This window comes from Sceloporus undulatus, chromosome 4 (genome assembly GCF_019175285.1).
Source record: "Sceloporus undulatus isolate JIND9_A2432 ecotype Alabama chromosome 4, SceUnd_v1.1, whole genome shotgun sequence".
NCBI classification, from domain to species: Eukaryota; Metazoa; Chordata; class Lepidosauria; order Squamata; family Phrynosomatidae; genus Sceloporus; species Sceloporus undulatus.
Window position 1 is genome coordinate 166,505,948 of NC_056525.1, and position 25,704 is coordinate 166,531,651.

General features: G+C 40.6%; 1 protein-coding gene across 2 annotated transcripts in view; it reads right to left on the reverse strand.

Moving 5' to 3' along the window:
• The window catches only part of SLC22A23 (solute carrier family 22 member 23), a 135,540-nt gene that overhangs the window by 98,863 nt on the left and 10,973 nt on the right, over positions 1-25,704 (reverse strand). The window lies entirely within an intron of this gene.

Here is a 25,704-nt window from a genome sequence, read left to right on the forward strand (position 1 = left end):
AAAGAAGAAAAGAAAGAGGCATTTAAAATGTACTTCAGTATTCACCAAACACTACAAGCAGAACGCTGTACAAAAGGGACAGAGAACATGTAGCCCTCCAGATGATGTTAACTCCCATGATTCCCTCACCATAGGGCCTGGCTATGATGGCTAGGGTTGATGGGAAATGTAATCCAACAACATCTAGAAAGCCACATGTTTCCCACTCCTGATATAAAGGCATCCCTGATTCCCTTCAAGATTTCAATGCATTTGCACATATAAACTAATCAGTTTAAGAATGTTATCAAACATTATAAACACTATAAAAATGTAAAATGCACCCACTTTCCGGGGAGAGGCCGCATGTCTTTCTGTCTCAGCACAGTGTTCCTAACCAGAGCCAACCACAGCCTTGAAGCAATACTTTGAGAATAATAACTTACTGCAAACGTGTTGTCTTGTTTCTTTTAAATAGTGACAGGGCACTGACATCCTTTTCCTGCACACTCTCGGCACTGTTGTTTTGATAGGCAATCAGCAATTATTTCCCATTTTTAAAAAATGTTATTTTCAGGATCATTTACAAGCTGTGTGGGCAGCTATGTGTTTTTCAAATGGATGCTCAGAATACAGCCCATAAACACCTCTGACACTGCCACCCTGCCTACTCCACAATGACTGCACAAACTCCTAAACTGCCCCTCAACATTTTCTCTTTCTTCCCTCCTCCAATTTTAATTAATTAAAACAACAAATTAACATAATTCAAACAATTTACAGATTGACAGTTACAATCTTCCCATCACCTGCCTCTTCTAGAAACACCAGGGACCAGCAGAGAGATTCTGGAGGCACAGAAGCCCTGCTGGGGTTTTTTTTTGGGGGGGGGGGTCTCTTTCCCCCCCTCTATGGTCCTAGATTGTAATGTTTTAAGATTGCATATTGTTTATTCTGTTTTTCAGGATAGGGATGGGGGATTGAGAATGGGGATTATTTTCTATTTTACTTGTTTTGTTTGTTTATTGCTATATAATCTGCTTTGTTAATTTTATTGCTGCTGTGAATTGCTATGTATTTTTTGCTATTTATTGCTATTGTAAATGGTTTTAATATTGTATTGTTATTGTTTATTTGCTTTGTACCTTCTTTACTGTTGTAACCCGCCCTGATTCCTTGTGATTGGGAGGGGTATAAATAAATCATCATCATCATTATTATAAGTAATATAATGCTTTGTCTTTTCTTTCTTTTGCTTCCAAATTTGTAACCATTCTTTTCCCCCCTTCTATCTTCCACTTCATTCTCGGAAGATGTGGATAGGATCCTTGGAGAAGTGAGAGCCACCACATGCATACTGGATCCTTGCCCTTCCTGGTTTTTGAAATTAACTAGAGGGGGACTGCTGAGTGGGTAATGGGAGTGAATGCTTCGCTGCTGCAAAGCAAATTTCCATCTTGCCTAAAGGAAGCTGTGGTGAAGCCATTACTGAAAAAACCTCCCTGGATTCGGTCATCCTGTCTTGGGCAAGGTTCTGCAATGAGTGGTGGCCTCCTAGCTCCAGGGATTTCTAGATGAAATGGATTATCTAGATCTATTTCAACCTGGCTTCAGGCCTGGCTATGGCACAGAGATAGCTTTGGTCGCCTTGATGGATGACCTTCGCAGGGAACTGGACAGGGGGAGTGTGTCCCTGCTGGTCCTGTTAGATCTTTCAGCAGCTTTCAATACCATCAACCATGGTATCCTTCTGAGCCACCTTTCTGGCATGGGACATGGGGGCACTGTTATACAGTAGTTCCAGTCTTTGTTGGAGGGGTGGACCCAGAAGGTGGTGTTGGGGGACTCCTTTTCAACTTCTTGGCCATTGGCCTGTGGGTTCTGCTTTATCCCCCATGTTGTTTAACATCTACATGAAACCACTGGGAAAGGACATCCAGAGTTTTGGGGTGCAGTGTCATCAGTATGCGGATGACACCCAACTCTCTCTCTTTTCCGCCTGACTCCAAGGAAGCTGTCTCTATGCTGAACCAATGTCTGCTGACAGTAATGGACTGAATGAGGGCAAACAATTTGAAGCTTAATCCAGACAAGACGAGAGGTGCTCCTGGTCAGTCTTAAGGAAGATCAGGGAATTGGGACTATGCCAGAGCTGGATGGGGTTACATTCCCCCTGATATCTCAGGCTCTCAGCTTGGGTGTGCTCCTGGACTCCAATCTGAGCCTGGATGTCTCAGGAATGGCCTGGAGTGCATTTGCACAATTAAAACTTGTGTGCCAGCTGAACCCATTCCTTGAGATGTCAGATTTGGCTACAGTGACACGTTTTGGCTACATCCCATTTGGACTACTGTAACGTGCTCTACGTGGGGCTACCTTTGGAAACTGTTCGGAAACTTCAGCGGTTCCAAAACGCCATAGCTAGAATGCTGACCAGAGCCAGTTACAGGGAACATATAACTCCTGTATTGAAACAGCTTCACTGTCTACCGGTTCGTTTCTGAGCACAATTCAAAGTGCTGGTCATGATTTATAAAGCCCTACACAGCTTAGGTGCAGACTATTTGAGAGACAGTATCTCCCCATATGAACCACCTAGAGTCTTAAGATCCTCAGGAGAAGGCTTTCTGTCAGCCCCACCACCATCCCAGGCTCACTTGGTGAGGACACGAAAGAGAGCCTTCTCAGTGGCTGCTCCCACCCTCTGGAACTCCCTTCCACGGGAGGCTAGACTGGCCCCCTCACTGCTGGCCTTTCACAGCCAGGCAAAGACGTTTTCATTTAAACAGGCCTTTTAAGATCTGGCAGCCTTGGTTTTATTGGGGGATGAGAGGGTTGGTCTTAGATTGTTAATGTTAACTTTGTATGCTTTAAGTTTTATATTTGTAATTTTTATATTTTAATGATTTTAATTGTACAATTTTAATTGTTGTGTTTTATATGTTAGCTGCCTTGAGTCCCACTGTGAGAGAAAGGTGGGATACAAATAAAGTAAATAAATATAAATAAAATAAATAAATATAAATTCTTCCCTCCACTTCTTTTTCATTTCTTTTCCTTCTTTCATAATCTCCTCTTACAACCTCTTTTCCCATTCATCTTTCATTCGCACCTTCTTCAACTTCTTTTTTTCCATCTTTCTATACATACATCTTCCAACATTCTTATACATCTACTTTACCACATTTGATTATCTACATTACATTACATCCATCCTTCTCAAACTTTAACCTCCCATGAATCTCTGATATTATAAACCTTTATACAGCTCATTGGATATTTTTCCTGATTGTTTACTTTCAATTTAGTCTCAGACAGCATGTCTATTGAAAAGCTTACTGATAAACTCATTTAACTTCCTATTTTATTTTATTTTAACAAAATTTGAATACAGGAGCCCATCTCTTGTCCACTATATTCATGTCTTTGATATTCAACCTAGCTGTTAGTTTATCTATTTCAGATAAGTCTATCGATTTCAATAAGTTATTGAAACCTTTTCTCTGTTTCTTGTTAAGCAAGTAAGTGTGCAGAGCTCAGCAGGTGACAGCTTGTATGAAAGGTCAACTGCACTCCAGGAAGCCTCCTGGAAGCATTAACATGCAGAGACTGAACAGTCAGGGCCACCAAAGATGGGAGCTATATAGCCAGGGGGCAGAAGTGGCAGCCTGCATCTAAAAAAGAAATAACAGGCTCTGGTTAGGTGGACTACATCACTGTGTGTGTCTTCCGAGACTCTGAGTGCTAGGCTGCCACCGCGCTACAGAATTAATACAGTTTGACACTGCTTTTAACTATCATGACTCCATCCTGTGGAATCCTATGATTTGTAGCTTGTTGTACACTCAGATATCTCACAAAACTACAAATCCCAGGATTCCATAGCATTGAGCCATGGCAGCCTTATGCAGCCTGGTTAAAAGCAAGAAAAAATGGATAAAATGTTTTGGATAAGGGCCTGTAGTCATCACTGTGACAAACTAGGAAGGAGAAGGACTCAAGGGCTACCTTATAATTAAGAACACATTAGGTTACTTGTTGCTCACAGGCAGCTGGTAACAAAAATGAACCATGAGGAACAGTATATTAACATTTCAATATTTCATGGGCAAATCATTCAGTTTTTATCTAATGTTACCAAATTCTTTGGCCAGCTAAGCTACTCTTACAAGCTCACAAGCATGCCTGGTAGTGATGATCTCACTGTCTTGTCTTCAACATTCCTTGATCTTGGGCTGTTTCACACTATACAATAATAGCACTATGGTTCCACTTTAATGCCCATGACAACATCCTATGGAAATGTGGGATTTGTAGTTCGGTGAGAAATTAGAGCTTTTTTGTTGAGATTTCTAAATATCTAAAGAGTGAGGACTCAGGGCAAGAGAACTGCCTTGAAAAGTTTGTGTGTGGGCATGTGTGTTCAATTGTTAGATTTCCTCTTTTAAAAATGTAAATGACATACCCTGGGTGGGGTGGTTAATGACATTACCAATGTTTGCCTCTTGTAACTTCACCTTTGTAACAATGAATCATTGACTTGTAGAATTGGAAGGGACCCCTGAAAGCCACTTAATCCAATCTCCTGCCAAAGTGGACATCCAGCATCTATATTAAATACTCTTGCAAGAAAGAAGGATGTTTTTAAACAAAAGTTGGATGCCTACCACTCAAGAGAACATCTCTTAGCCCACCCCAGTGACACTGCAAAGGTTTGTCCTTGTGTCTCAGGATTTGGCCTGCCCTGAAATTTCAGGGCCTAGGAAACTCCTGCTCTGGCAACGTTACTTGTCGCTAATATTTAGTATTTGGAATTATTAATGCAAATCTTTGCTTACTTTATTCTCACTCATTTTAATGTAACAGTTTGGAAATTTTCTCTTTTGAGTGAGGAGTTTTTTGTTTTGTTTTTTTTACATTTTTATCTTTCTTTCTTTTTTGCATTTCAGGACTCTTGCGTGAAAATCTCATTTGTGTTAAAACAGGAAATATTGTTTTTCCAAGTATAAAACGTTTGGGGAAAAACCTTTTGCTCAAAGTGAAAAAAATCTCCCAGCATTTGATAGAACTTGGGGGCCTTGATGTATTGAAATCCCATTTCTCATTGAGGGAGAGAAAAATTGTGACTACTTTTGACACCCCTGCCATGAATATGAAGAATCCATTCAGCTTTCATGGCTATAATAGCCCAGAGTGCTACCTATCATTAATCCATTTTGTGGCATAAAATCTGAGTTACTAAAATGCTTTTGAAGAAATACTCCCTTCTGCACTGTTGTTCTTGATGTGTGCCTTCAAATAATTTCTGGTTTATGGGAACTCTAATACAAACTTATCATGGGGTTTTCTTGGCAAGATTTGCTTGTGGGGGAAAGGGTTGCCATTGCCTTCGTCTGAATCTGAGAGAGTGCTACTTAGTCAAGGTCACTTACTGGATTTCCACCGTCAAGCTGGGATTCAAACCATGATCTCCTGGACTCCTCATCCAAAATTCAAACCAGCATACCACACCACATATGTACTATTCTGCTTATCTGATGTATACATTTCAGTCTCCATTCCTATAAATTTAGAAAACATTTGGTGTTTCATTTCATAGATCATACCTGTCACTCTTTCCTAAGAGTCCAGGTTGTTTTTTCTAAGATTGTTTTAGCTGTGGGAGATTAATGGAGGCTTCCTCGGAGATGTTTTATTCTTTGGTGTAGGAAATAACTAGGTACACATAGATGGTAAATAATTCAAAGACTTAGCTGTGTTAGTCTGGAAAATCAATACGCAGAGACATCTTGCAGCACATTTGAGACTAGCTGAAAGATAGAAGTTGGTAGCATGAGTTTTCGTAGACTTGGGCCTACTTTCTCAGAGGCATGTGGGGAAGTAGGCTTAAGTATATGAAATCTCATGCTACCAACTTTTATTTTTCAATTAGTCTCAAAGGTGCTGCAAGATCCTTTTAGGTATACATAAGTATAAATAGCATATGTCCATATTATTGCTACATTGTCCTAATGAGAAAACCTATGTCCAAACCTGGCAGGGTCATCTGAAATCAAATATTCAAGGGATTACTATCATAAACTAACCCAATAAAATAAAACAAACAGAAACTGAGGAGAATTCAATGACACATAGACACATCTCAAGATGCTGAGAAGGTACATGTTTTAATAGTAGAAAAGTCAGATGCACTTTGGTTTATGTGTACTTTTTAAGAACTTCCTCAGGAGGCTATTTAGAATCAAATTTCAGAAATTTCTGATAAGTACGGCTCGAAGACACTTTGCGCCTCTACAGACCAGTGTTATATGCTGACGTGGGGACATGGCATATGCACACCAGCCACCTCCACACCAGCATCATGCTGTGCACCCAACCGTACAGCGGGGCGTCAGAGTGCTCTGTTGGTGCAGCATTTAAATGCGCTGTGCCAAAGGAGCACCGAAAAGCCATCGTCATGGCAGCTAGGAAACCCTTTCCACAGCGTGTAGTTGCTGTAACCCCAATCCAGCAAGGAAAAAGGTAGCTGAAGGCGCTCCAAAGCTGCAATCTGTTGTGCCCCTTTCATCCTGTTAAAACTGTGCTTTTTAGCATTGTGTAGTGATGTCCTTGGATACTACTTTAAATATCATGCCTCCATGCTATGAAATGCTGGGATGTAGTTTCGGTTGTACTTAGAATTGCCTGCTAGAGAGCTCTAGTCCTCTCCCCTGAACTTCAAGACAAGAATATTCTAACAGAGACATAAGCCTTACCAATCTACAGATCCCAGGATTCCACAAGATGGAACCGTGAGAGTTAAACTGGTATCAAGCTGTATAGCATTGGTACACTCTCAACAATCTGTTCTGATTTTTTATTTTTATTTTTTGAGTGAGAGGGAATAAGCAGGAGACAGAACCAGAGAGTTTCCCCTCTGCTTCCTTCATACACGAAAGTAGCATTTCCCAGGCACACAGACTAGCTGAAAGGCATACAGAAGCCAGAGCTGCTGAATCACAAGGCACAGTGGCTAAACCACAATGACAAGATTCCCCTAGATTTCTTCACAAAGGGTTTTTTCATCATCAATACAGCCTGACCAGTTTTCTGCACAAGTAAGTTTGTAGAGGATAAGAGATTTGGATCTCCATACATGTATGAAACTTGAAAGGAAAACAGAATCCGTGTAGACAGGAATCTCCCTTCTGCCTGTTTGCCAACATGTTCACTGTGTTATATTAACACATTTTTCTGCTGCAGTACTAGCATTGCAAATAAGTAGATGTTCTTGCTATGTTATGCAGTTACTAAGCAGCATAAGGAAGCCTTAGGTCTGGAGTTGCCAGAGCCAGAAGGCATATGAGAAGTCTCTGGAGAGAAGCTGTTCTGCAGTCTCAGGGGATACATTGAGGAAACACAGTAAACCCCAGCAGGCACTCCTTTCCATCTGAGCTCCAGCCATCTTGCAGCTGCCATGCATATTAATATACCCTTGCTGCCACACACTCCATTCCTCACCATCACCAATCACTGGCACACCGCTGTACTGCCCAGCACTAGGCTGGCATCCTGCTGTGTTGCAGAATAGCACTTACATTTCTGTACCACTTTATAGTGCTAATCACTCTCTAAGCCGTTTACGTTGTGTTAGCCAATTGCCCCCAACAAGCTGAGTATTCATTTTACTGACCTGTGAAAGGATGGAAGGCTGAGTCAACCTGGAGCCCTACAGGAACAAACTCATATTTTGCCTACAGTACTGGCATTTAATCACTGTCCCACCAAGACTTGCTGCAGGCTGAATACTCCAGGCTGGGCATTCAGGACTGGCATTGTGCCATACCACTGAAACTAAGGTGCGGACCAGACACTCCACAGCCAGGGCAGAATTCTGGTATTCCACTGGCTGGGCATTCTACATAAATGCTGGCAACTGGTGAGCTGGTCTCTCTTTTGTTTCAAATACTATATTTTGACAAAAAGAAAAACAGCAGTGGCAGCAGCCTGCCTGTCTCTGGCTGTGTTGGCTGACAGCTGAAAGTCTGTGCTAGCCCATCTGGGCAGTAGCCATTATATGGAACCTCCCAAGTGTCACCCAGCCAGGTCAGCATGGTAGGGGGAATAGAGGAAGCAACAATGCTGTCTAAGGTGGCAAAGTGGTGTGGGCACCTGAGCCTTAAAGCAGAGCCCTAAGCAATATGAATTGGTTTATTGTTCTGCTGCTGCTTCACATTCCAGACTTTGTCAAACGGATACCCTACAGATATTGTGGACTACACCTCCCAGACGTTCTGACCATTAGGCATGCTTGCTGGGACGGATGGGAGCCAAAACCCAAAACAGTTGCAGACACTCAGACAGCTGGACAAGCCTATCACTATAATTGGCAACATGCGGGAGAGATGACAGGAAGAAGATAAATGGGACACACACATTCCTATTCTTGATCAATGAGCTCACCAGTATATTGTTAATATCAGGGCCAAACTATAGGGGGAAGTAATTACAAACATACAATTAGCATTCACATTTGACTTCCTTTCTCCTTGCCTTAGGATATCAGACTCCATGAATTTACATTGGGAGAGATGCCTCTATTGGTTCAAGCAGGAACTCAGTGAGGCAGTTTTAGTCAATACTACACCAGTGTGTTGAAGGAAAAGTTTTAACAGTCTCCTTTTCTATACCCCCATTGCTGCTCAATCCCCCTTGGATCTGCTACATATTTAATGTTCAACCCTGTACATTGATTTCATTCAGACAATTAATGCCACAGCTTGGTTCACAGCATGAATGGCAACAAGATCATGCACTTAAGAAACCAGAAAGGGAGTTGGGGGGATCTATATGTTAATAGATATAATCATATGATTTTTATTTTAAGCATAATTTGTGCCTAACTTTTCCAAAATTATATTTAAAGAAGAAGTCAAAATCCTAAATCTATTAAACCTAATCAGAAATGTGAAACATCCTTTCTAGATGACATATTCAGGGGCAGGTTGTACAACAATAAAACTAAATCCAACCCCCCCAAAAGGGATACATCTTTCTAACATCTGCACAGACTAGGCTGAGAACAATCTTTCTTTCTTTCTTTCTTTCTTCTTTAAAAAAGGAAGTACTGGCTCTAAAGCCAGGCCAGTACAAAGAAATATACCTTGAATTCCCCCCCCCCCCAACAGACTGTATGCCTTGGTGAGATTCTAAGCTTTTCCAATTTTAAAAGGTCAAAAGAATTGATACAAAGGTCATCAGCACTCCATGCATTACCAACAATTCAATTTTAATACTTGTTCTACTAGCTATCTACTAGGGATGGGATACACTGCCAATAACTATGTCAACACAATATTAGAAACATAATATTTTACCACCATTACAGCAATCTATCAGCACCCAAGAATAATATCCTTCCGCATGCAAAAATGTACAGTTGAGGGAAGTAATAGATGGAAAGTTATCACTTTCTGAGCAAGAGAAATCCAGTTTTACAACTAGTGTTCCTTCACTGCGCTTTGATATTTCATCTCCTGACCTTACATTTATTCAAAGGTCATTTTTATCTTCACTACTTGTGATTAAGACAAGCTTTCCAAGAGCTGAGATGGCTCAACTGAAGAAAAGCAATTCTATAAAGTAGGTTGAAAAGGATCTGAGATTATTAAAATAAAGCTTGCACAACCTGGATTGGTGCAGAACTAGCTGTTATACATTGGCACAGCTGGAATAAAGTCTGCTAGTTTCAAATTGTTAGGAAGCCACCTAACTGTACTATTTTAAATCATGACAATAAAGAGCACTTTAGATTCAATTAATGGAGTAAGTCTCTGAACAACACTCCATGAAGAGTCTTCAGTTGCCTGTAGCAACTGTTTGCTCCAACCAACGCTACTACAAATATCTATACAATCAGTTTCTTTCAAGCCAGGAGAGAATGCCAATCACTTTTTTACTTCAAATGTCCATCGTTTTATTTTTTGTCTAAGGGTACATCTACAGTAGAAATAAAGCAGTTTGACACCACTTTAATTGCTGTGTTTCCATCCTAAAGAATCCTGGGATTTGTAGATTTGTGAGGTACCAGCACTCTTGATATAGGATGGGGGGACACCTGACTGAACAAGACTACACATGAAAGGGATCTAGGAGTTCAAGTAGACCATAATTTGAACATGAGTCAACAATGTGATGCGGCAGCTAAAAAGGCCAATGCAATTTTAGGCTGCATCAGTAGAAGTATAGTGTCTTGAATGATCAAGGGAAGTAACAGTGCCATGGTATTCTGCTTTGATCAGGGCTCACCTGGAATACTGTGTCCAGTTTTGGGCACCACAATTCAAAAAGCATGTGGAGAAACTGGAGCGTTTCCAAAGGAGGGCAACTAAGATGGTGAAGGGTCTGGAAACCGTGCCCTATGAGGAACGCCTTAGGGAGCTGGGGATGTTTAGCCTGGAGAAGTGAAGGTTAAGAGGTGATATGATAGCCCTGTTTAAATACTTGAAGGGATGTCATATTGAGGAGGGAGGAAGCTTGTTTTCTGCTGCTCCAGAGACTAGAACATGGAACAATGGATGCAAAGTGCAGGAAAAGAGATTCCACCTCAACATTAGGAGGAACTTCCTTACAGTAAGGGTTGTTCAAAAGTGGAACACACTCCCTCGGGTGTAGTGGAGTCTCCTTCCTTGGAGGTCTTTAAGCAGAGGCTGGATGGCCATCTGACGGTGATGCTTTGATTGGTAGTTCCTGCATGGCAGGGGGTTGGACTGGATGGCCCTTGCGGTCTCTTCCAACTCTATGATTCTATGAAAAAGAGTTTGGATTCACTACATCACTGTCACAGAAGCCCTGTATCCAATGCCACAAACTGCACTGGATGGGACACCTTAATGGGACAGTGCACTGTGACATCACCCCTTCACAGTCAACATTGTTAAGCAGAGCTCAGTCAAACAAATGGCCAGAATACCCTATGCAGTGCAGCCAGTGGGAGATTCTAAGAATTTTCATCTAAATGACAAGGAGGAAAAGGGCGGGGCAACTTTGTACAGGCTGGACCCAGAAAAGTGAGACCAATGAAATGACAAGGTGAAAAAAGGGAGGATGAGGAGGGGAAACAATTGAAGGCAATTTGCCCAACAACCCTTAAAAGGAGGACTGGAGAAACTGTGGCCCTCTAAATATTGTGGGGCTCCCACTCCCATCAGCCCTAAGCAGCAATGGGAATGGTTTGGATTACTGATGTTCATTATTATTATATTTATTTATATCTTCCTTTTTTCAGTAAAATTGGGACACCAAGTGGTTTACAAATTAAAACAGTATAATTAAAAACATGCAAAAGTGCTCATCAAAATAGGATTAAACCAGTACAATATTAAAACATCCCTCATTTAAATAATAAAATGCAAACAAAAAGATAACAGCACTTAAATATGGTATACATTAAAACTATTAAAAATACTAAAACACATTAAAACAATAAAAAACCCTATATACATACTCTTAAAACTTCAAAACTCAGTACCACACAGCCCACCCTCAACCGTCTGTGAAGGCCTGCTGGCACAAAAATGTTTTAACTTGCTACCATAAGTAAGGACAGGGCAGTTGAGTCCAAGTAATCATAAGGGCCATAGATTTCTTATCTGTAGAACTGGCATTTCCAACCTCAGGAGAGAGATTCACATTGCCTCCATGGGTCAGAGTGCTTGAAGGAACTTTCAACTGGTGCACCAGCTACAGCATTTCCTGGACAGGTATAACCAGTTTGTGCACTGGTAAATCCCTAATCAGACTACTGCTCTATGTGGGCCTGCCCTTGAAGATGACATGGAAACTGTAGCTAGTGCAAAATGCCATACAGAAATTATGTAACTTTGGTTTTAAAGTAATTGCATGGGCTGCCAATATGCTTCCAATCTAAATTCAAGGTGCTGGTGATTATACCTAAAACTCTAAATGGCTTGTCTTCTGAATACCTGAAGGAGTATCTCTTTTTATATACATCTGTCTGAAGATGGATGTCTGTTTAAGAAGATCTCTTCTGGATCTTACCAGTGGGACAATACACCATGAAAGGACATGGGAGATGGGTCTTCATTATTGTGGCATTATATTTATGGAATAGTAAGGCGGATGTTCTTCTGGCACAAAGTAAAAACCTTGGCTTTCTGCAAGACCCTTTGGGGTCAGTTGATTTAATCCAAATCTGCACATGAGCACATATTTTAAATTATATATAACTGCTTTAAGATGTTTGTTTAATGTGATTTCAGTCAATTTAAACCACTCTTACTGTTTTGCTAAAACTGACAGAGGATTGCAACCAAACACAATTAAGGGACAGATTGCAGCTATAACATCCATTTTGCTTCACAACAAGGGGACAGATTGTCATCTCACCCCCATGTCTGAAGATTTATCAGGGGCTTATCTCTGTCCGCACCCCCAATAGTCCACAGACTCCCCGCTCTAGGATATATACACTTTTATTTATATATAGATAAATAATCAAAGTCTTTACCACTACTTTACCAACACACATATACTGTACACACACATTTGAAGATAACCTCTACTTCAGGGGAGGGCTGAACTGTAAAAGTCAAAGGCTTGGGAGAAGCATTAGTACCACAAGAACATGGTAAAAATGCACCATGTGCTCCCTAAAGGACATTTGGGGAACTTTTTTTATAGCCAAGGACCACAAAACAACCCGGGGGCCACATGTGGCCCATAGGTAGAGTTGCCATAAATCAGGACCTTCAAACCGGGACAAATGTAGGACAAAATTATGAAATGTAGGATTTTTTTTTTAAGGAGCTTCCATTAAAACACGCGTGTGTCTTACATTTCATAATTAAATTGCTGGCGGCCCCGCACGCGCCTTCCCGGCCTCTGCGGAGGCATCGGTCTCCTCGGAGGGCGGGAAAGAGGGCGCAGGGCCGCTGGCAATCACCAGGGCCTCCCCTCCTTCTCGGTCTCTGCGGAGGCCGGGAAAGAGGGCGCGGGGCCGCAGGGAGGTGGGGAGGGTGGCGTGGCCGTGCGCAGGAGGCACCGCCTCCCCCTTCGCCTCCTCCGCCCCAGGCCTCGCTGCCCTCCTCTTCCTCTGCGCGGCCATGCGAAGTGGAGGAGGAGGAGGAGGGCAGCGAGGCCCCACGGGTTGCAGTGCAACCCCGCTGCAACCGGGGTTGTCTCGGTTTTTGGCGGCACCCGTGACGGGAGCGGGCAGGTGCCGCCAAAACCGGGAAAATCCCAGTTGCAGCTGGGTTATGGCAACCCTACCCATAGGACACATTTTGTCCATCCTAGCTCTATCTGAACAACTGTACAATCCAAGTTTACATTTAAAGACAAAGCACCCTGAGAAGGGAAAGTTTCCCATCAGTAATGAGCCCCTTGGTAGCAGATGAAGCAGGCACACATTTGGTTGCAGTCTTTATTTCAGTGAGATCTACTCTATTTCCCTTTAAACTGTAATAACTTTTCCTAGATTTTAACCTTAAAATTAACACTTAAAAGACACTTCTGGGGTGGGAAGGCATTTCCTAAAGGAGCAATCTCACTAGGATAATGGGTGCATCTAGATTGTAAAAATAATGCACTTTTGGCACTGGTTTAACTAGCATGGCTCCATCCTACAGAATCCTGGAATTTGTGAGACAACAGCACTTTTTGCCAGAGAAGGATAAGGACCCTGTAAAACTGCAAAATCCCAGGATTCCACAGGATGGAGCTACAGTACTTAAAGTGGTGTCAAACTGCATTATTTCTACAGTGTAGATGCACCCTTGTGTGAATAAGTGGCTCCAGCAACTATTATTGATCTTTCCAGAACTCTTGGTACCTACTTCCAGATGATACTTTAATTATACTTGTCCATACACTGGTGACTTCCTAATCAGACTATTGCAATGTACTCTATGTGGGGCTGTCCTTAAGATGACACCAAAAAGGCTGCCATTTAGCCTTTCCTCCTAAAAAGGCAATTCTAAAACTCTGAATCAAATGCTAGCAAAGCCAGGGGACTAGAAGGTAACATCGAGCCCATACAGACAGGCCAAAATAAAGCTGCTTCGAGTCACTTTGGAGGTATGCTGTTTAAATGATGCATGTGTCCTAAGAGGGCAGAAGCCATGTCAAAGTCATGCTCCTGTCTTAAGGACTGCAGCACAGCTTTGGTGCAGCTTCTGGCTTCTTAAGATGTGTATGTCATTTAAATAGCATACCTCCAAAGTGACCCGAAGCAGCTTTATTTTGGCTTGTCTGTATGGGCCCATACATAGACCATCTGATGTCTCATATTTCTTTTACACAAATTCAAAGCCTCAAGGTTGCCAGCCTACCTGGTGAAAGGTAATCACTTAAATAAAGCTCATGTGTTTTGGTAATTTCTAACTTCCACTGTAAAAAAAAAAAAAAAGAGATAATCATAGTTATGCCCTTTAAAAGAGTCAGGTAGCATTCCTTCTGTTATATACTGCACAGTTGCTCACTTCCCCCAGGCTACTTTACTGAATATTTTGAAATGCAAAATCATGCGGCATGGTTTCTTCTTTTCTCTTTTTATGTAAATGAACAGATTCATGACCAGATGCTGTGTTTAGGTTTCATATTTTCAAATCACATACAGCTACCTACACCGCATTGCATAGGCTGAACACTTTCAATTAAAAATAATCCCCACCGTCATCACAACTGCCACGATTCTATTTTTCTTGTGACCAGAGGATCCCCAAATGAACCAAAGCCTAATGACATGTAACTGCATTTAAAAAAAAAATCTTTAAGATGTCCCTGTAGGGATGGGGGGGGATCATTGTTGGACTTCCAAATGTTGTTGGACTGAAATTCTCAATAGCTCTAGTCAGGACAGCCAATTGTAAGAACATTGGGAGTTGCGTATGAAAACATCTTCCGAGCCACATGATTCCTTTGTTGTTGTTGTTATCCACTGTCAAGTCAATCTCGACCTATGGTGACCCTGCAGAAGAGACATCTCCAAAATTCCATCGTCCACTGCTCTGCTCAGTTCCTGTAAATTCATATCTGTTACCTCTTTTATAGACCTCATCCATCTAGCATGTGTCCTTCCTCTCTGCTTCCCTCCACCTTTCCTAGCATTATTGTGTTCTCCAATGAGTCACATCTTCTTATGATGTGGCCAAAGTACCACAGCCTTAATCTAGTCATCTTAGCTTCCAGTGAGATTTCTGGTTTGATCTGTTCTAGCACCCATTTGTTTGACTTCTAGGCTGTCCACGGTATCCTCAAGCAATCTTATCCAGCACCACATTTCAAATGAATTTCTTTCTATCTGCTTTTTTTACTGCTCACACATCCATACATGGTGATAGGGAATACAATGGCTTGTACAATTCTAGCTTTTTGCTCATTTGTATATCTTTACATTCTATGATCTTTTCTAGGCTTTTCATAGCTGCCCTCCCCATTCTTAGTCTTTTTATGATTTCTTCACTGCAGTCTCCACTTGAATCAATGTTTGATCCTAGGTATGAGAACTGTTACTATTTCTGTTTCCTGCTTTAAGGCTTGATTGTTAGCCTAAGGTGAAGCTCTAGTCTGAGGATTACTGAGCACAAGGCTTTGAAATTCAATTTTGTACCTCTGTGTCACCAAATCCAGCCCCCCCCCCAGCAAAGTTTACCAGACTTTTCAAACATCAACAGAGCTCTCTGTTGGCAGGCCAGCTCAAGGTGGTACACATGAGATAGGTCTATATAAAGCCTATTGTTGTTGTGTGCCTTCAAGTCATTTCAGACTTATGGTGATCCTATCACAGGGGTTTCTTGGCAAGATTTGTTCAGGGGGGGTTTACCTTTGCCCTCCTCTGTGCCTGAGAGTGTTACTTGCTGAAGGTCATACATTGGGTTTCCATGGCTGAGCGAGGATTTGAGTCCTGTCTCCAGAGTCATAGCGCAACACTCAGACCATTATACCATGGTGGCTCTCCTATAAAGCCTGCTTAGGTCAAAGATTAGACTTGTGGAAATCTCAGACCCTAATGAACAGCCCTTCTCTCACAAGACATGGGGCTGGCTTTTTTACTTTTCTCCATCACCTGGGCCTGTAAACCATAGAGGAGGAAGAGTGGATGCCATCCATGCTCACAACAAAGAGACCCTGCAGCATTTGGTATGTAATTTAAGGTCATTTTGCTGCATACCAAATGCTCAGGAGTCATTCTGTGGGGTTAGTATGTGCTCTTCCTGCTCTCACTGGACCCCAAAACATGGGATTTAGGGTTGTTCTGTCCCAAAGGAAAAAACATATGCTACATGACTGGGCTGCATGCCACTTTCCAGACCACTGGGCTCCTGTACTTTGTACCAACCTTTCCCACTCTCATTGGCTTTGTGTATTGTAGCTGCTTCCTACAGGTTGAGGCCTGGCATACTGGTTTGAGCATTAGGCTATGACTCTGGAGACCAGGGTTCAAATCCCAACTCAGCCATGAAAACTACTTCTGAACAAATCTTGCCATGAAAATCCTGTGATAGGTTTGCCTTACAGTCACCATAAGATGGAAATAACTTGAAGACACACAACAACAACAACAACAATGATCCATTTACCTGAATTAGAATCACAGAAGTGTGATTCTTCTGGAGTCGTGTGGATTCTGGAGTTTACTGGATGGGAGGACAGCCATCTTTAACCAGCCATGTCTTTGTTGCAGTCTGATTACATTTTAGATTCCAAAAAGAAGGTCAAAAAACAGGGATTCTATTAGAGCAACAGAATTTAATTCTTGTTTCCTATGTCCCCTTCCCTCCTCTCCTAAAAAATCTTGTCCCTGGGAATTTTTTAATATAGTTCAAACATTTGACATTGTTACTAGTGGATTTAAACAGGCACGGCAAAAATTCATGTCATTTGGCATCTCAATTTATTTGTTTACTTAGTGCAACAGAGAAATGTGCAGCCTAATTTAACAAGATAACCTGCCCCTTTGGCATTCTGGCAGAGCTCATAATATTATTTCTTGTTGCAGTTCATAACCTTGTCACTGATGGAATTCCCTCCCAACCATAAGCTTTAGCATTCAAATGTCACTCAGCCCATTTTAAGCATACTTTGAGCATCTAATAGACACCCAGGCGGTGAACCATTTTTCAGCAGAACCATGGCCTGCCTAATTGCCAGCCTCACCCATTTGAAAACATAGCAGTAGGCAATGCTCCCAATTCCAATTTCTAACCTGTTCATTTTGCTCTTGTATTTGGCAATATAAGGAAGTACAAACAGAGAGATTTGAAAAGCACAGCTTTTCACTGCAGGCAAAGGGCAGCACTACAGCCATCTGTCATTTTCATAGAGGAATATCTTGTTCTATATCCTCTGGCATGAGGGGCACACCTCCAGGTTGGCGCCAGGCATGCTAGTTGTGCCAGCTCCCCCAAAATGACCTAGGATGACACCACTGTACACAATATTTATCTATTACGTCTATATCCCCCTTTTCCAACAATAAGTAAACAGCTTTCCTTCCATGGTATTTAATGCAGGCATCATCTTGGAGACTCCTCACTTATTTAATTTCTGGAGTCCACCACTGGTAAACACACCCGTGTCATATGTGGGCGTGCTATATGTGGCTTTCAGCTTACACTGAAAGCGTCACATGCATGAGCCCCATTGTTTTCAATGGGGCTTGAGCATATGCAGTATTTGCTTTATGTGTGGGGAGGGCAGTCAGGAAAAAAAACACCATGTAAGGCAAGGGTGCAATGTATATTTTTGGAGGACATTTAAATTTCTTACCCCTGAACTGTGCTGTAAACACTATTTAAGGTCCCTAGTACAACGTTCATGCCCTAGTTGGCATTAAGGGAACAGGTGAAGACAGAAGATGCTATAGAGAGGCAAAAATTTGATGGGTACTATTGCATGGTTCAAGTGCTGGCACATGGTATACCTCATACTCTGTTCTGGGTGCTGTGGCAACCACATGACAGATGGCAAGAGAGTGTTGTGTACCACAGTCTAACAACTTTAAAAAAATTTTTTAAAAGTAATCAAATGGTAAACTATTCTAGTTACTTTTGAAAAATGGGAAAGAGAAGCATTTTTCCATTTCTAACTATAATCGTAACCAGCCCTGCAATGGTAACCAATTATTTTTTTAAAAAGTAATGTGCAAGCTATAATAACAGTCACCCTTCTCTTTGTGCATATAAGCCTTCAAGTTGCCCATGAATTTCATAGGTTTTTCTTAGGCAAGGAAAACTCAGAGGTGGTTTTGCCCTTCTACAGCAGCTGGCATTCCTTGACAGTCTCCCATCCAAGTACTAACCAGGGCTAACCTTGCTTAGCTTCTGATGAGACCTGGTGTTTTCTAATACCCAGGTATTAGAAAAAATAAAAGAGCATCATGTCTACGTGCCCATGATAGGATATTTGGAGTGTTCTACTCTCCAAAATGGCTATTGATGATTTATCTAAGAACTGTGTTTTATCTTCTTAAATCAAGTTCCTGTGATGCACCATTATGATTTAAATTTCACAAATGCATCCACAAGAATTTGTAACAGTTTAGAGATCTGTGTTAAGTAATCTTGAGCAGGCAGTCTTGGCTAGATCTCAGAAAAGTTACTTTTTGTACTACAACTCTCAGTATCACCTAGCCTGGGGAATTTTAAGCATTGCATTTTAAAAAGGGTATTTTCCAAGCTCTCTTTTTAATCCCAAGCACTAGTGAGCAACACAAGAGGTGCACTCCTAGGCCACTCTAATCAGAAAATGGACAATAATCTACCAATGCATCACTGTCAAGTGATACAAGAAGGCTACTGTTCACTGGAAGAAAGTTTTGGAAATCAAAAGCCAAATGAGCCCTATCAACCATGCAGTTTCATGTGGAAAATTTAAAGAACAGAAAAAGAGAAAAATGTTATAAGCCAAAAGGAAGAATCATTCTGTGAATAAGAGAACAATTTTAACAAAGATAGACAGAATGGAACAAAAAGGGCCATTCTAGGCAATTCTTAAAAGCATGCTAGTCTCTATTCTTTTACAGGCATGATTCTAGCTTCAGTAGTACATCCACTACAAAGTGAAATAACATAAAACCATTATATCATAGATCTAACACAACTGTCTGCTTCTAAAGAAAAACAGGGGAGCTGGATATGCCATTAGCAAAATATCAAACTAGATTTTTAAAAGAAAAGAAGGTATTTTGAGAAGGGTATGACAATGCCCAGCTGGGTATGGGGAGCTATTTGGGATTGGTTTAATAACCAGTTAAAGAGTTCTTGTAGAGCCGTCATGAGCAGTGGTTTGAGCGCTGGATCTGAAGACTAGAATTCAAACCCCTGCTCAATGATGGAAACCCACTGGATGACTTTGGGCAAGTCATACTCTCTCAGCTTCACAGAAAGGCAAAGGCAAACCCCTTCTGAAAAAATATTGCCAGAAAAACCCTATGATAAGCTCACCATAAGTCAGAAACAATTTGAAGTCACACAGCAACAACAGATCCTGCACTACAGAGACTGTACACAGAAGTATTCCTCCTTTAAATATGGGGTTGGCCTGGATAACCATCCATGGAATGGCAGTGGGAACAGCTGTAGTGCTTTTCTATACCTAGCAATGTCACAGGCATTGTGGAACAAATGTCTGTGGCATTCATGCAACACACAATCCTTGTGCCTCTTATGCTAGTTGTAAGGTAGTTGCACAGAGAGAGATTGACTCAACAAAGCAATAGTTTTGGGCGGGTTTCAGCCACAAAAAAATCCTCCTCCTCTGAATACTGGAAAAACATACTGTCTCCCAGACAGACCTGCTACACTGATGTAAATGTCTGAGTTGCCTGTAACAAATGTATTGCAAATGTGTTCATGGCGTGCATGAAGAAAAGACTTGCACACAGATTTTTCAAAATGCTACAGTCAAGCACTCAGACATAAGGGTAAAAGAATAAGCTGAAGACAAAAGAACTGTATTTGCTACACAAGTTTCTAAATTTAGATCCTCTTCAGGAGCATTTTGAAAGATATAAATAGCTGTCTTTCTTTTTTTTAAAAAAACAACACACACATGCACAAAACACCTTCATGCAAAAGTCAAGCTGGAATATAAAAGGTTATAAGAGAAATAATTGCAGCATGGCAATTCATTTCTCTTGGCATACATACTGCCCACTGTCACTGGATTATATAAAAATTAAATGCTTTCTAAACATTTTGCCTATGAAAGTGCATTTTCCATTCAAACTGTGACAAGAACATTGACTGTACTAAAGCCTAAGCCCAATGGTTGGTCCAACTAGAATAGATACATTGCATTAGTGGGAGTTTGGTTAAGTCAGCGCTTACAAAAATTCCACTGATTTAATTAATGCATATGCCTTAGTGGGGACTAAACATTAGGTTTAGGCCTACATGTTTGCAACCTTATTGAAGCAACAATGGAAAGTGCAGGATTAAGAAGGGAGAACTATACAAGAAAACCCTTCATGCATTCAGTGAAATGGACTGCAACCCACAAAAGCTCATGCCATAATAAATACAATAGTCCCTGATGTGCCACAAGTTTCTCTGCTGCATTCTTAGAGTATATTCTTAGAATAATGCAGTTTGACACCACTTTAATTGCCATGGCTCCATCCTACAGAATCCTGGGATTTGTAGTTTTGTGAGGCACCAGCACTCTTTGGCAGGGAAGGATAAAGACCTTATAAAACTGCAAATTAGGATAGAGCTACAGCACTTAAAGTGATAAGCTGTGTTCTTTCTGTAGTATAGATGCACCCTTAGGTAGATCTGTATCATCCTGGAGTTACAGATCAGAAAATAAATTGATTGAATTGCTTCAGGTTTCAACGCAGGGTTGAACACACAGAGAGGGGGTAATGAACTAGTCCTTCTTCCTTATTCAGAGTTTCCATCACTCTCCATACATGGTGGGTGACCTTCTGAGGTTCAAGAGTCACTTTTATACATGGGGGGCTAACCATGTAATTCAGGACACTGATTTTTTCCCAGTGTCTTGGATTGTGTGGAGAACCTCCACAAACAGAAGAGGTTCCTCACTTTGACAGGTAGAGTGTGTTTGAAGGACTGATATGTCCCAAGGACTTCTAAAGTACACATTGCCCTTTGCTAGGGAAACGTTGTCAGTGAAGGTATGAACGCTCAATATCAAATGAAAGAAATGGAACCATAGGTACTCCTTTTTATGGGAGAAAGTAAAGGAGTTAACCAGGAACACCCTTAAAACAGGAACTAAATCTGCTTAGGCTAAACATAAACCTATTACAAAGCCCATTATATCTGACTATTGCCTGCAGGAACTGAAAAGGTTGTGGAACACATTCAGGAATCCTCTGTAACATGCATTTCCAAAAAAATGCTCCAACAGCACCATTTGAGAGCTCAGGAATTCACTCAGCTGAATAGGATGAGAGTCCTCAGACACAGAAGGGCTAGTCTTTCACATTTTGAAGTAAATAAACACACCTTGCCATCTAAAGAGGGGGGAGACCATAAGCATGGCACTACACTACTTTGTTTTTTGTTTTTTAAATGGAAATATTTGACTGAAAATGATGGAATGTAATGAGGGAAAGTTTCAGATACACGCAGTGAAGAGAGGGGCTGTAAATTGGTTTGATTCACAGCAGTCTTAGTTGTGTATGAGTCATTAGAAATGTGTGCTATGCAGAACATGATTATATATATATTACATTACCTCACAGTAATGAGCAACTGGCTTATAAAACCAAGTGCCAACATTATAGGTACTCTTAAGATAAAATTAGTAGTTGATATTTTTCCCCACTGTCAGTATGATTTAAAGGAAATGAAAGACATACAACTAAATGTCAAGAAGTCAGTATCTTTAGATGTAGATAGTCTGCTGTCATGAACATCAACCATCTCCTATAAAACCTGGGATCTGAATGGAACGTTAAGAATAAGTTCTATTCCTTTCCTTAAAAAAATAATCATCTCCATACAGACCCCAGTTTGAATCTGTTATCCTCATAATCATGAACTATTTGCTGTTTATATTTACCTTCCTTTGAATACTGATTTTATATTAATGGATTCTGCCACCATGAAATTGATTAGGATTCTTACATTGTCCATAAATATTTATGGGGGGCATTCTTTCCCATGCATGACTGAGTGTATAAGGGGATGGTTAAATCAAGGAATAACTAATCCAAGGCAATGGCAAACCTGCTCTGAACAAATCTTGCCAAGAAAACCCCATGATAGGTCTGCCTTCAATTCACCATAATTTGGAAACGACTTGAAGGAACACAACAACAACTGTGTATGAATGAGCCCCTTGTTTGTTAAAATCCAAACCCACTAGGCAAAAACGACATCACTCTGGGATCAGGGCAATCTTCTAGTGTATTGATGGAAGTGAAGAAATATTTTCATACTGTAGATTTTATAAACAAAGCAGTTATGCCATTCTACTTAATCATCAGACTTTCTGAAAGCAAATTCTGCAGCAAGAAATATCGTTTGGGTAACCAGTTCCAACTTTCAATCCTTCCCAACCCTGCAAAGTGAATCATATTTCAGGAATATCCTGAAGTCCCATATAGCAGTTCATCTGATTAAGGCTGTTAGTCTTTGAGCCACTGACACTTCTGTTGGGATTTACTAAGGAGTTTGCCCTGTGATTAATGGGTTCCATGACTATTCTAGCTTGTAGTTGTAAATATCCAAATGGTAAAGATGGAAACTGCTGGAAAGTGGACACAGGAGGGACATGGGAAATTAATTTTCTATATTGGAATGAAAATGAAAATCTGGGAAACACGTGACTCCATAAAACTGATCACCTTTTAAGTATATGCCACAGGTCTCACAATGCAGTTTGATGCACATATATGTTTAAGTGAAGTCCCATTGGGCTCAACAGGGTTTTCTTCTAAATAAGCATCCTCCAGATATACAGCTGGCCCTTCTTATACACGGGTTTTTTATACACAGATTCAAGCATACACAGTTTGAAAATATTCAAAAAAGTATAAATTTCAAATATCAAACCTTGATTTTCCATTTTTTATAAGGGATACCATTTTGCTATGTCATTATATTTAATGGGACTTGAACATCCTGATTGTTTTATACACAGGGATCTTGGAACCAAACCCCAGTGTATAACAAGGGTCCACTGTTGTAGACTACAATTCCCACCTTTCCTTGTCAGCATGTCAAGGTAAGGGTGATGGGAATTACAGTTCTAAACATCTAGAGAGAATTAAGGTGGGCTTGCTGCTTGGATTCATGCACTACTTGGCTTGAGAAATGGAAAAGCATCAAATTGTTAACAAATTGCAATTAAGTTTTCAATGCAGCTTTGTTTTTCTCATGACTATGCTTTTTTTTCATACTGAATATATAAATTACCAATAAACATCTATAAAAACTCCTGTAACAGCCAGCTAGCACTAATTAATGCAGAGTGATATGTCAGAGTTTTGTTCACTGAAGACATTTATAACTAGACAGTTCACACCTTCTAGGCCTCATCAGCACTTTAATATTTCCTAAGAAAAAAAGTGCTGAAGAGCAGAATTAAGTTTTAACAGTAAAATTAAATACAATTAAAAGTTTATTTAAAGAAATACAGATAGATAAATCTAATGAAAGAGACTGACTGAAACACTACTTTGCTGTTCTTTGCCTTCAAGTCATTTCAGACTTATGGTGACCTAATGTGAGATTTTCTTGGTAAGATTTGTTGAGAGAAGTTTTTCGATCGCCTTCTTCTGAAGCTGAAAGAGTATGGCATGCCTAAGGTCACCCAGTGGGTTTCCAAGGCCATGTGGGATTTGAACCCTGGTTTTCCAGATGCCTAGTCCAACATTCAAAGCCCTACACCACAATGGCTTTTGCCTGCACTAATTTATATAGATTTAAATTATACCCAATCTCAAGACATCTACCCAGAACTGTGATTAAATAAACCCATTGATAACTCTGATTTATAGCATCAGTGCATTTGAGCATCATAAAGTAACCTGTGTACTATATATCATCATGTCCAGTCCCTAATGACTACAGATGACAGTTTTATTTGATGAAGGACTCAACCATAGAACATGTTCTGAATAACAGGGCTGAACACTAAAATAAAGGAGCAACAACAGAAGGAGAAACTGCCTCTCATCATTGAGTATAACCACACTCATGCATCTGGGATGAGAACAGCAGCAAAGCTCCTATGTCAGAGAACATGCTTTCCACAGATCAGTGGTGCCTGGTGGTTTCCACATCAGTGGGATACTGAATCAGCTCTGGGTTTTAGCCTGAAATTTTAAAAGAGTTATTCAAATCATTGTGTCCATTAGAAGGGATAGGGTACAGCACCATGGATAAAAATGTTCAAATTCAGTCTAACACCTGGAGTGCGTCCACTATCACACTGGCATGGGAGCCGCCAGTTACCACTGGTCTTTTTCCACAGAGAACAAACTTCCTACAAATGGATCCTGATATATATTTTGGGCCACGGATCCCCAGAATGCCAGTCAGATAAACAGAAAATATGGGAACATCTGTTTGTTTACTGAATGTATATCACGTCTTTCTTTCAAAAAGGACACTCAAGGCAGCTCACAGCAAACAAAATAAAAATACAATTAATGCAGGCTGCATCTGCATTGCAGAAATAATATAGTCTGACACCACTTTACTGATCATGGCTCAATGCTCTGGAATCCTGGGTTCTGTAGTTTGTCATGGCCCCAGAACTCTGACAGAGAAGGCTAAATTTCTCACAAAACTACAAACCCCAGAATTCCATAGCATTGATGCAAAGCAATTAAAACACTGTCAAACTGCATTATTTCTGCAGTGCAGATGTAGCCATAGAAAATAAGCTCAATAAAAACACATCAGTCATCGATTATTTTATTTGCTTTAAAAGATCTTCTAAAATAAGATTAGGCTGTGAGACAGTGACTGTCAGAAGGTCATCTGTTCCCCCCCCATATCCTGACTCAGTGTAATGCCTGAACTATCTGAATAAGAGATGTGAAATACAGGGGAAATGGTGTATGCATATGGGTATACACCATTGTACAGGTTTCTCAAATCTTCATATCTCTAAGGATGCTGCAAGATGCATAACTCTAGCAGCAAATACATTTCTCTGCGCAATCCTGTACCTCTGGATGATCCAAAAGGACTGTGCAGGGAAGGAAAGCCATGTGCTACTTCCATGTATGCACTCAAACTCAACATAGCTGTCAGGTAAGCAACTCTCCCTAATGGTATCACCACTGCAACATACAATGTCCATAACTGGATTTTTAAAGAGACAGGAAAAGGAACACCTTTATTATAATACTGCAAATTAAACTGCTGTTACAACAAATAAAATTATAATTATGAAATTGCACCATATCTTTTCACCACAAGTTTGCTCTGTTTAAATTACTATTGAGGTTTCTTCCAGGGCCTCAATACTGCAAGCCATTTCCCCCTCCTTATTACTTTTTGAATGCTACTTCACAAGAAAGTGTTCAGAGATCTTTGAGTGTGACACATCAGCATGTTACATGTTATTACATATAAAATGTCAGCAAGTTACATGCTGTTACATGTAAAATGTTACTCTGGGAGGAAAGAAGCAGGCAACAACATTTTATGTGCTTTCAAGTCACCTGTCTACTTATAGCAACCCCATGAATTTCATAGTTAGGCAAGGAATACTCAGAAGTAGTTTTGCCAGTTCCTT